This window comes from Pezoporus wallicus, unplaced genomic scaffold (assembly GCF_028554395.1).
Source record: "Pezoporus wallicus isolate ANWC-B61680 ecotype Strahan unplaced genomic scaffold, APGP_CSIRO_Pwel_v1 contig_8817, whole genome shotgun sequence".
Lineage (NCBI taxonomy): Eukaryota > Metazoa > Chordata > Aves > Psittaciformes > Psittacidae > Pezoporus > Pezoporus wallicus.
In genome coordinates, this window is record NW_026635247.1 from 68,641 (window position 1) to 80,765 (window position 12,125).

The window sequence follows — 12,125 nt, forward strand, 5'->3', positions numbered from 1 at the left end:
CAGAACCCCTTCATCTTGAAACTTGTAGCTTTCTGAAACACTGCTGTGTTCTTTGTTTGATGGTTCCCAGTTGGACATCAGATGCTGGAATCATCGTTTAGGTTGCTCTGCACTGAGGGAAGCAGTAAGTTCTGGGGTTAGCTCCTCCATGGGCAGTTCCTTAAAATAGGCTTTGGGATCTGAGGTACCTGATCCTCACCACCCTCACAATGAAGATTTTCTTCCTGATGTCCACTCTGTATCCCCCCTCTGTCAGTTTAAAGCCATTCCCCCTTGTCCTGATTTGTTGTCTGCCTCATTATTTCCATCAAAACTGTGCACTTTAATCAGTAGCTTTTACTGCAAGGCACAAACCTTAGGGCTTTCAATATTGTACCTTAAACTGATCCAAAATAGCTTTTGGTGTGTTCCTAGATACTGCTGGTCATGAGAGAGAATAATCTATGCGCTTAAAAGGTGGGTTTAAGATTACGTCTGCACTGCAGGATCTCCACAAGAGTGCGTTGGGTCATGTCAGCATATTAATCCCAGTAAATGTCTTACAGAAGAAACTAATATTTGGCACCATTGGGACCAGGAGAGGTTGTGATGGAGCTGAGGAGCAATTCCTGCCCCAGAGGGTGCTCAAGCATTGGAACAGGCTGCCCAGGGCAGGGCTGCAGTCACCGTCCCTGCAAGTGTTCACACAGCGTGGAGATGAGGCCTCAGTGCCATGGGTTAGTGGTGGCCTTGGCAGTGCTGGGGTAAGGTTTGACTGGATGGGCTTAAAGGGCTTTTCCAACCTGGTTGATTCTGTGCTTATGTGTATAAGTATATACGTTTATATATATCTCCATCTGTGTGCAGATGTCCCTTCCACAGTCACTTTGTCAGTTGTTTGTCACCCCTGCCTGTGATGTGAGGGCACCACATCTGCTTCAGATTTTGGACACAGTGGGGTGTATTAGTATTTGATTCTCCAGCAGGACTAGACTAATCCCTGCCCTCATGAACCAGCCCATGCATTGCACGTATGTGAGCAAGCAGTGTCATGCAGCCTCTCGATATCTGAAGGGGGCCTGCAGGGATGCTGGGGAGGGACTCTTCGTTAGGGACTGTAGTGACAGGACAAGGGGTAATGGGTTAAAACTTAAACAGGGGAAGTTCAGATTGGATATAAGGAGGAAATTCTTTCCTGTGAGGGTGGATGAGGCACTGGAATGGGTTGCCCAGGGAGGTTGTGAATGCTCCATCCCTGGCAGTGTTCAAGGCCAGGTTGGCCAGAGCCTTGGGTGATATGGTTTAGCGTGAGGTGTCCCTGCTCATGGCAGGGGCGTTGGAACTGGATGATCTTAACGTCCTTTCCTGCACAAATCATTCTGTGATTCTGTGATTCTCTGTTGCAGTTCAGTCTGATACCTGAGCGAGGTGAACACTGAAGAGGGTTTGAAAAGCACAGGCAGCAGCAGTGAAGAAAGCCATTTCCCTCTTCAGGTGAATGTTTTGTCCTTTCATGCCATACACTAGTATGAAAGCAGACAAACCAACCAAGAGGTCAGTGCTGTTGGATGCATGTAGAGTAGCTGTTAGCACAGGCAGTGGGTATTCAAACAGAAACTCCCCATTTGACAGTGCTGGCTTCTACATGACTTAGAGACATAAAAACACAGCTTATCCTTAAAAGAGCACTTTAAAGTTTTGTCAGATACGAAAGTACCTGTAAGTTAATGTGTGCTTTGCCAGGGGCACTGTGCTAGGACTGGTTATCACATTGCCACTTCATCAGTGTCTGTGCTAGGATGGCTTTGTACACACAATTCTGGTGCCATTAACACTGAGATATCTTCATGTGCACTTGTAGGAGCCCTCCTCTTGTGCCGCATGGAGCTGTGTGCTGGAGTGATCCCTTTTGTTGGGCTGAAGGATGGGCTATGGATCAGCTTTGGATTCTCTGTCTGCAGTCATGGTGCAGGAAGCCCAAGGCAGCTGGACTCTTCTATCTTCTGTTTCCCCTTATCCCATAGGAATACGATTGCAGAGAACTTGTTTTAGCAGCTGAACATGGAATTTAGTGTGAACGTGGAATATCTGTGTTCACAAGAGTTGGCTTATACGTTCCCAAGCTAAGTGGTAAATGGCATGTGTTAATCAGCATAGAATCATAGAACCCCAGGTTGGAGGGAACCTCGAGGATCATCTGGTCCAACCTTTCCAGGTAAAGTATGACCTAGGTTCAGATGTCCCAGCACCCTGTGCAGATGAATCTTAACAGTGTCCAACACTGAGGAATCCATCACTTCCCTGGGGAGGTTATTCCAATGCTCTCATTGGGAAAACTTTCCTCTTGTGTCCAGTTGGAATGTCCCCAGCATTAACTTGTGCCCATCACCCCTTGTCTTTTCCATGGGACTCCTTGTCTAAAGGGAGTCTCCATCTTCTTTGTAGCCACCCTTTAAATACTCTGGAACACGGGAATAAGTCTCCCCTGAGCCTTCTTTTCTTGCCTTCCTCCCCTGTGTTCTCTTAATCAGAGTCTGTCCCATACACTAAAAGTTGGGTTTTACGACACTTTTAATGTTTGATATGCAGGACACCAGTGCTTCCAAAGTCTTTTTTTTTTCTTCTTTCAATTTCTTGCTTAAAAAGCAAGATAAAAGCACCAGCTTTCAACTCCTTTTACATCTCCAGGATGCAGGGTTTATGGATCTTAGGAATGTAAAGTCCAGGTCAGTTTGGTATCCAGCTCGCAGTGGTGCTTACTCTGATGTGTGTTTTGGTTCTCTCAGGCAAATACATCTGCACACAGTCACACACAGAGTAAGAGGAATACAGGATCTTAAGTACACTCTTTATACCTGTATAAGTTGCAGCCATGTGTCTGTTAGTGCTGGGAAGCGAGCATCAGGCAAAGGATGGGTCCTGCTCTTTATAAAGGGTGAAAAACCATCACCCTGGCCATGTAAATAGTTGTGTATTAATGATACTTAACATGAAGCTCTGAGACTAAGAAATCATTACTAATCTGTATTTAGGTTAAATTTTCCCCTGAGGCTGATTTCTCTAGCTCAGGGGTGAAAGCCTATATCCTAAAAGCTGTGTATGACTCACAACTGTTTCACATGAACACAGAACAGTACTGACATGGTTATTAACACATGGACGTGGCTAGCTATGTTTGAAGCCTTGGCTTTTAACCAGAAAACCCATTTTCATCTGCAAAGACACCAAGTCTTTGTGAGTAGCCTTAGTCACTGAGTTCTGCCTGCGGATAAGCCAGTAACATGTAGTCTCTGAGGGATGGAGGTAGTACAGCCTGTTTACTTCCAGCTTAGAAATCACTGTTTCTGCCTTCTTGAGCCTGCAGTTTTATAATAGCAGGTTTATATCTCTGAGTTTTGTTTGCTTTGGGCTTTCAGTCTGGCGTGAAGGTAATGGGGACAAGATGTAACTTCATATGAAAAGGGAAAAAAGGGGTTTTATTCTTTAAGATTCATTGCAGATACATTGAGTTGTGACCATGTCTGAAATGCACTCTTCCTTTCCAGCTTCTCAGCACCTCTTCTGGGAGACTGCTGTTCATCTTCCATACAAGAAGTGCTTCTTCCCTCATCCCCCTTCTTCCTGGCTGCTGTATTGTCATGGCCACAAACACTGCCAGGGATGGGGCAGCCACAGCTTCTCTGGGCACCCTGTGCCAGCGCCTCAGCACCCTCACAGGGAAGAGCTTCTGCCTAAGAGCTCAGCTCAGTCTCCCCTCTGGCAGGTTAAAGCCATTCCCCTTGGCGTGTCCCTACAGGCCCTTGTCCCAAGCCCCTCTCCAGCTTTCCTGGAGCCCCTTTAGGCACTGGAGCTGCTCTCAGGTCTCCCCTTCAGGAGCCTTCTCTTCTCCAGGCTGACCCAGCCCAGCTCTCTCAGCCTGGCTCCAGAGCAGAGCTGCTCCAGCCCTCACAGCATCTTTAGGTGGCCCTAATAATGCGAAGTACTTTATGTTGCCTTATGTAGAAACAGCTATCCAGTTTAAAGCTTGCTTCAAGAAACTCTGGACCTTGTTACTCTGATGAGAGATGAGCTTTAGGGAGAGCACTCTGCGGTGTGAAGGTGCAATGACAGGTATACAGCAGAGCAGGGGGACAACCCCCAGGGCTTCCAAAAGGTCTGTGGCCTCCACAAGCCCTATCACATGCTCTTCAGTGTCGTTGGAAAGCCAGATACATCAAGTGTGAGCAAAGCATGGTGCAGATGGCACATGTACTGATGTATGATACCCCATCGAGCTCATTTCCAGCAAGCTGATGTTTCTGGATGCGACTCTTTCAAGCTGCATGAATTCTGCAGGAGCCTGCCACCCACTGCTCTGCTGGTATGTGCAGAGCTGCCTGCATCCAAGCTGCAGAAAAGGAAATGTTACTAAAGGGATGCTCTTAATCCTTATAGTGTAACACCATGTGATGGGTTTGGATGTTTGTTTCATCTCTGCCTGCAGTGAAGCGTGGGTATGGCTAAGCAGTTAATACATAAAATACACAATGCAACATATTAATGCAGGATATGGAAACATCTTAAGATGCTACTGAAAGTATGTATTTAGGACTTTCAGTTTTCCTACAGTTTCCAAGAAGTGTTTTCTTTCCTGGTAGGATCAAGAATTATCAGTGCTGCTTCAAACCTGCATTCAGTATGCCTGTATGAAAAAGAATTTGCCTTTAGATTAAAATTTACAACTTTTTCACCTCTTTCTTAGCTCTCAAATGCTAAATCTCTTGTACGTCTCTAGGGGAGGAGATAATGGGTGAGACAGTATCACATCAGGCTACTGAGATGGAACCCAGAATTAACATCTAAAACTATATGGAAAACCTTGCAGTGCAAAATGAGATTGAGTTCTTATGAAATAAAAGGGTAATAGGATGCAGGCGCAGAAGCTGGAGCTCTGTATGCAGTTTGTACTTCTCATCTGTTGCTAAGCTTGGAGAAGGTGCTTTGCATTTTCCTGCTTCATTTCTCCTGTCAGATACGTACGTTTTACTTGCTATCGGTAAAGCCCTTTAGCATCTTCAATTAGTAGTATTATAGGCTTCTCTAAGCTTACTTTAAATCCTTTTCCTCCCCACTCATGCCTTCCCAAAGACAAGAATAAATAGAAATCCATTCAGGTGGTATTGATTAGCCAAGGTTCTGCTTAAGGTAGGATTGAACAGATCCTTTTTGTCCAAACAGCCACGGAAGGGCTGCAGGCCCTGCAGGAGGGTGCTGCTGGGTACACGGTGTCCCTGGTTCTGTGGGGGGGGTGTGGTTTGGCAAGAGGCATTTCCTTGTTCATTTTGCATAGCAGGCTGGAGTTGCAAAACCTCCCGGCCTAACAGACCTTTGTAGGGTGCTTTACATCAGTATGGTCATCGATCAAGTACACCTTGGAGCATCATGGGTGGGTGGCCAACCTGGAGCCTGATGACGATGCTGCCAGTGTCTTCTGTACCATTATCAAGTGCTGTGGCTCAGCACTTCAGCAGCATTCCCAAGCAGCTCATCACCTTCTGGCCCACAGGAGTGGTGGGCTGAGGTACCGCAACCCTGATGCTGTTATCCAGCATCAGTGGACAGCTCACCCGCATGTTGTGCAGCATGGTAAGTATGGATCTCTGCACAGTTGTCTTGAGATGCTGCTGCTGCTGTTGCAAATGCAAGAAGTGTATTGAAGCAGATATTAAACTAGTGGATGCAGAGGTTAACCAGGAAAACACATCGATTTCGCGCAGCCCAGTGTTGCAGAAACAGTTCAGTGGAGTTAAATCCATTGAGACGTCCTTGCTTTGAAGCAGCCCGACAACACTGATGTGCAGTTTTGCATTCTCCACTGCCATTACCAACATCCTGGCAAGAATCCCATGTGTCGAGCTGAGGAAGTAAAGAGTACAAAAGCAGAACTCTTTGGGCTTTTTGTTCTGTGTTAGCCGTCAGCCTTGCTGCAACTGTGCTGTGACAGAGCATCTGTATTCCACGTCTAGCGACACAGAGACAGTGTACTCCTGAAGGCTGGCTGCTGAGTTTCAGCTAGGGGTGTTAAAAGCCCCTGCAGTATGTGTACAAGCTAGCTGTAATGTGTTTTAATGCAACACAATAGCTGCAAACATGCTGCAGAAGGGATGAGACAGGGATTCCCCACCTCTCATTTGTCATCTTGCAGCTTGGATTGTCTTCCCTCGTGCAGATCTGTGCAGAGATGCCTCATCATCCCCCTCCTGTGCTGTCAGCAGTGGCATCTGTCTTTTGAAATACAACAAGTCTTAAACGTTGTTGCTGAGAAGCCATTGGTGCTATATGATGGCAGAAGCATCCCTGTCCTTCCCAACACACACACCCCCCTATAGAGGATCTATTGTAAATAGAGAGCTCCAGGAAGCAGAATTCCCATCCCGTGGGAGCCTGCTTGTATCTGACTTCTGTTTTATGCACTGGGGAGCTTGGAGTTACCCACCCTGGGGCTGGCAGGCAGCCTGGCAGGAAGCTGGACAGACTGGCCTGCCCGCCAGTTAGTGCCTTTTATAGAGCACTTGGATGGAATCAGCACGTTTCCATGTAACCGGTGCCTTGCAGTGTCAAAACTGTTGTGTTTGGAAGATGTTTGAGCAGCTTCAGATTTAGATTGAAACTTGTGACTGCTGGGGAGTTGTTGACTGGTTGTAGTAATCACTATAGCTCCTCTGGGCACCCTGTGCCAGCGCCTCAGCACCCTCACAGGGAAGAGCTTCTGCCTAAGAGCTCATCTCAGTCTCCCCTCTGGCAGGTTAAAGCCATTCCCCTTGGCCTGTCCCTACAGGCCCTTGTCCCAAGCCCCTCTCCAGCTTTCCTGCAGCCCCTTTAGGCACTGGAGGTGCTCTAAGGTCTCCCCTTCAGGAGCCTTCTCTTCTCCAGGCTGACTCAGCCCAGCTCTCCCAGCCTGGCTCCATAGGAGAGGTGATAAGGTTTCTGTTCCTCTCTTCCAGTGTTTTCATATTGAAGATGTTATTTTTAACTTAGTTCTAATCAGAACTTGCCTCATTGCAGCTCGAGACTGTTGCTGCTTTGTTTGTCTGCGTGCTCATGACATGCTCTGGGTGTATTTTTCCAGTAGCCCCTATAGGTAACCAGGGGGCTGAGGGTCTGGCTAATAACCAGTGTTCTGTGTGAGTCTGCAGGCTGGATCCAGCAGTCTTCTTAGCATCACTCTTCCTCTGTTGGGCCGTGGAAGTGCTAGGAGGAAGCTTAGTTTGCATTCTCAAGGTAAAATACTGCTGTTGGTGGATGTTGACACTTCTTGGACTTCTTCAGCATCTGATGCAAAACCCCTCAAGTCCACTGGCACAAAGAAACCAAGTGTCTGGCACCCGAGACCGAGCAGACTGATCTTGCACATATGTTCTGCCTTAGTCCTCATTCATCTATTATTGAGTCTGCCTCCTCGGAAGATTCTTTGCATTATGAAGCATTTTGAGGTCGTGAGTTGACAATGAATCACCAGCAGCTCAGTGAAAATAATGTCAAGTAAAATCATACTTTGTCTGCTTAAGTCGTTGCTGCTTTCCTGAATGGAACTTTGATTCTCAGAAGCAGCTCAAGTTGAGTACGTCCTTAGTACGGATCTGATGTTCACACAGACATTACAAGTCATTTGTATCATTTTGAATGAGCTGCTCTTAAAAGGGATCCTCTCCTTTAGGGAAGTACATTTGACAGTGCAAAAGGCTTTATATGGGGTTTTCTGGTGGTGGTTGGAGCTGTTTGTGGAAGCCGTGTGTGTAAATCCCATCAGAGAGAACCTCACCGTAACCGAGAGCACCAGTGCAAAGAGTTCAGGGGGGACATCTCCCCTTGTGTAATGAGTTTGAACAGACTTGGTGGGTCTTGTGTACACACAGAGTAACTTCACAGGAGCCCATCCACATTCACCGTAGGGAATTAGCTCCTCAGAAATCAAAGGAGGTGGAATCTTACAAAACCTGTATAATAGGAAAGTTTGGCCTTTGTATCCAGGAGCTGAACTGGCTCAGCAAACACGTAATACTGGGCATTTTAGTCTTTGAGCATGAAGCTTATCTCTAGCAAAATGAAACATGCCTTTTTTAACCCAAAACATACTTAGCTTCTTCCTCAAAAAGGCAGATACACCATGTGCTCCTGCCCTAGCAAAAGGAAATGACTCTTAACTCACTCTCTGCTTACCATTTTCTCCTTGTTCTCTTCTCCAGTGCTGCAGATGCATAGAGAAATAGAGTTGTGGCAATGTGGCTTAAATAAAATAGAGTCTTCTTAAATAAAATAGTGTTCTTAAGTAAAATAAAGTGAGATTCAAGAGTCTGCAGCCTCCAGGAGTCACAAACTGGTTTTTCCATACCCCAGAAGCATGAGTCAGATCGTGCTGAAGTGAGTCAAATCTATCCTCAGATTCATTTGAAGACACTCAAATGGATTCCTAATTTGCAACACTGTTAGCATAGAAATGCCTTATTAAACTGATTTAGGTTGCAGAAGTGTGGAAGGAGCAGCAGTTGGGGTGCATCGCAGTCCCTGTAAGCAGGTGATGCTCCTGCAGTGCAGAGGGAATAGGAAGTTTAATTCTTTACTCTTGTGGAGTGTTCGAGGGCCTGGGAGGTGGTTGATAGAACAGTGCTTACCCTTGGTGATGCTGCTGAACTGTGGTCTTCAGCCTGGCAGCACCACTTAAATGAGGATGAGGATTGTCCCCGGGCTTTGGAAGGATGCTCAGCTCATCCTTTGGCATGCATGTTGGGGATGCAGATACAAGCTGTCTCCCACAAGAAGGGCAATATCCTCCTAATTGCTTCCTGAAATTAAGTCCCTTTCCCTTTGCATTCCTACCCTTTATCTTCAGGGAGGGGCTGCTATGCATAAAGCTGTCCTCCAAGGTCAGCTGCAGCCCTTCACCAGGATGTGACTCTGGAATGTTTTGCTGGCTGTGTCATGGAGAAACACTCCCTTTCCTCTGGAGGAACTGGATGACAATTCAACGTGGAGGCACAGCCACCTTCCAAGGCTCAGTTTCTTCTCCTCTGTTCCCATGTTTAACCCTCCCTTTGAGAGGTCTCTCTTTTGATTGTGACTTTGGGACCAGGAAACCAATTTGATGGCTCCATTCTCAACGTTACCCTGTGACTGGCTGGACTCAACATCCTAATATTGTGCTCAGAAGAGTGACTAATACCTCCTGTCTGGCCTTGGTCTTGAGTGAACTAGGAGACAGGCATGCATTTATTTTTCCTATTCCTGTGTGTAATCAACCTAGAATTTTGTTAGATTGGCTTTTCTTCCACTGTTTTTGGTGGAGACCCTCAGGAAATGAATGATGGAATTCAAATGCAGCACTTCAAAGGACATCTTTGCCATTATTTAAGTGTGGTACAAAGATGGGTTGGCAGCACTGGATATATAGTTCCTTGACTGAAACACACAATCCCTTGTAGGTCTCTGGCTGCTTTTAATTCTTCCCATAACTCAAAGCAGCTCTGAGCTGTCTTCACTTTGAATGAAGAACATCATGGGTTTAGAAATCCATTGTTTTTAGATCATTCAGATCTTTTATTATCTTTTCTGAAGGGTTCTGATTTAGAAGGAGATGGTTGCAGAAGATGGGGATTCAGCAGTCCTGTAACCAGTGTCACTTGGTTGTTCCTGCTGCTGTAGTTTTAATTCCTGCCAAAGTCTAGTGAGACATCGAGTGTTTGAACGGGGCTGATACAAATAACATGTAAAATATTTTAGAAATAAAATAGAAATAAAAAGGTACTGATAAAATGCTCCAAAATGAAACACCAGGCGTTTTTAATAAGCCACAAGAAACCTGGGGAGGGACTTTGGCCAAGGGCCTGTAGGGCCAGGCCAAGGGGAATGGCTTTAACCTGCCAGAGGGGAGACTGAGATGAGCTCTTAGGCAGAAGCTCTTCCCTGTGAGGGTGCTGAGGCGCTGGCACAGGGTGCCCAGAGAAGCTGTGGCTGCCCCATCCCTGGCAGTGTCCAAGGCCAGGTTGGACACAGGGGCTTGGAGCAAGCTGCTCTAGTGGAAGGGGTCCCTGTGAGTGGTAGGGGCTGGAGCTGGATGAGCTTTAAGGTCCCTTCCAACCCAAACCAGTCTGGGGTTCTATTTTTGCAGGTGAGTGGTTATCTTGTGTATCCCATGTTGTACCAGGATGCTCAGGATACCTGAAGCGCAGCTCACTGCATCTCCAGTGAGTGTCCCTGGCTGCTGCTGGCAGCACAGGGTGTTGCACAGAGCTCAGTTGTGCTCCTCACCTACAACCATGTTATTCAGGGACTTGGCATCATTGCATACAACCTGTGCTCTTCACAACTGCTGCTCTTCAGTCGTTACTCTCTTCTCATACTCCTTTTCCATCTAGTGCTTCGCTTGAATTCCATCTGTGTGAGTCTGTGGCCCCATTACCCTTCTTCCTCTCTCATCTGCAAGTAATTTCTGAGTCAGTGGGCAAGAAACTGAAAGCAACAGGTTGGAGATTTTTCATGCTAAGATCCCTTTTTTGGGAAGCTGCATTCCAGTTGGAGACAGTAACTTTTGCCTAGGGAAATGCAGAAGTCTGCTTTGCTGTCATGCTGTCTTGCAGAGCTGTTTCGTTCTCTGGTGTTTGTGTAAATCCTTATTCCTAAGGAATTTAATAAGGTTCACCATCAGCAAGTGCCTCTTTCTGACAGCTCAGGAATATCATAGAATCACAGAGTGGTTTGGGTTGGAAGAGACCTTAAAGATTATCCACTTCCAACCCCCTGCCACAGGCAGGGACAGATGCAATTTAGGAGAAGCCTGAATTTGGGGCCTCTGTAGCTGAGTAAGATAAATCCAGTGCTGCCAGCAGCTAACTCACCAGTAATCTAGTCACTGTATGAACGCAAAGCATCCCAGAAGGTGTTCTGTAGACATGAATGCCACATCCTATTCACTGCATATGGTGAAGGATGCTGGAGTTACTCCAGTGAAGACAGGTTCATAAATCAGCACTCACTTGTGTGCAGGAGTTCTCAAACAGAACCACTTCCTGGGCTCTATGATAAACAGTGACTGCTTTTTGTAACTGTGTTTTTATCTTGTTTTGAATCTCTCTTGGCGTTGCTGCTGCACAAGCTGGAGGCAGATCTGACAGTTCTCAAGTAGAGGAAAATACCTGAAGATGTGGTCACTTTAGGGGCTGTATTTTCAACTACACACAGTATTGTAGCATCCCAGCCTGGTTTGGGTTGGAAGGGACCTTAAAGCTCATCCAGCTCCAACCCCAGCCACGGGCAGGGACCCCTTCCACTAGAGCAGCTTGCTCCAAGCCCCTGTGTCCAACCTGCCCTTGAACACTGCCAGGGATGGAGCATTCAGAACCTCAGGCAGCCTCTTCCAGGTTTTATGCTTGCCTATTTACATGTCCTCTTCTGACTGTGCCTGACTGTTCAGGCAGCACAGAGAGAGCTGTGCTTTGTAACGTTTTTATTCCCTCTCATTATTAGATGCCAGTGTTATAATTGGATCTGTGTCATTTTAACCACCGCAGCCAGGTTAGATTCTACTCAACCACTTCACAGCATCACAAAACCCCACGTTGATTCATACTTTGGTGCTGCAGTGTGTGAAATCCAGATGAGGTTTCTGACTCTGGCCAGACAAAATGAATTGCTGTCACGGTTCTACTTCCCGCACGCACAAGGTGTGTGTTTTACCAAGTATCTGTCAAAAGGGAACGCAGTCCTTCAGTATTTAAAGGAGGGCATCATATTAAAAGTGAGCTGTACCATGAATTCTGGGTTTTTTCTCTCCTCTTTTCCATTTTTAGGTCAGATGATTCAGGTTTTCCTCAGTGCTTTTAACCTCTTGCCATCTGAGCTGCTCAAGGGACAGCCGTGCTTCGAAGCTGCCTCGGCTCAGTCCTGTTTCAGTGGCATCCGTAACGTTTGCTCTTAGTTTCTTACCCCTTTATGTTCCATTTTTCCTTAGCACTCGGGCAGCATCCTGGTAAACAATGCTCTGTAGTTTTTCTTTCACCTCTAATGCCTTTCCCTCTTTGTATGGAAGTCCATGTGTGAGCGGCAGCAACCGAATGGCCTGTAACTGATCTCATCTACCAGCTTTGCATGGAAATACAGACCTTATTGCTGAT

The 12,125-nt window shown here is 46.5% G+C and overlaps 1 long non-coding RNA gene across 8 annotated transcripts in view; it reads left to right on the forward strand.

The window, feature by feature from the left end:
- Window positions 1-12,125, forward strand: part of LOC130601459 (uncharacterized) — an 86,345-nt gene that overhangs the window by 33,540 nt on the left and 40,680 nt on the right. The window lies entirely within an intron of this gene.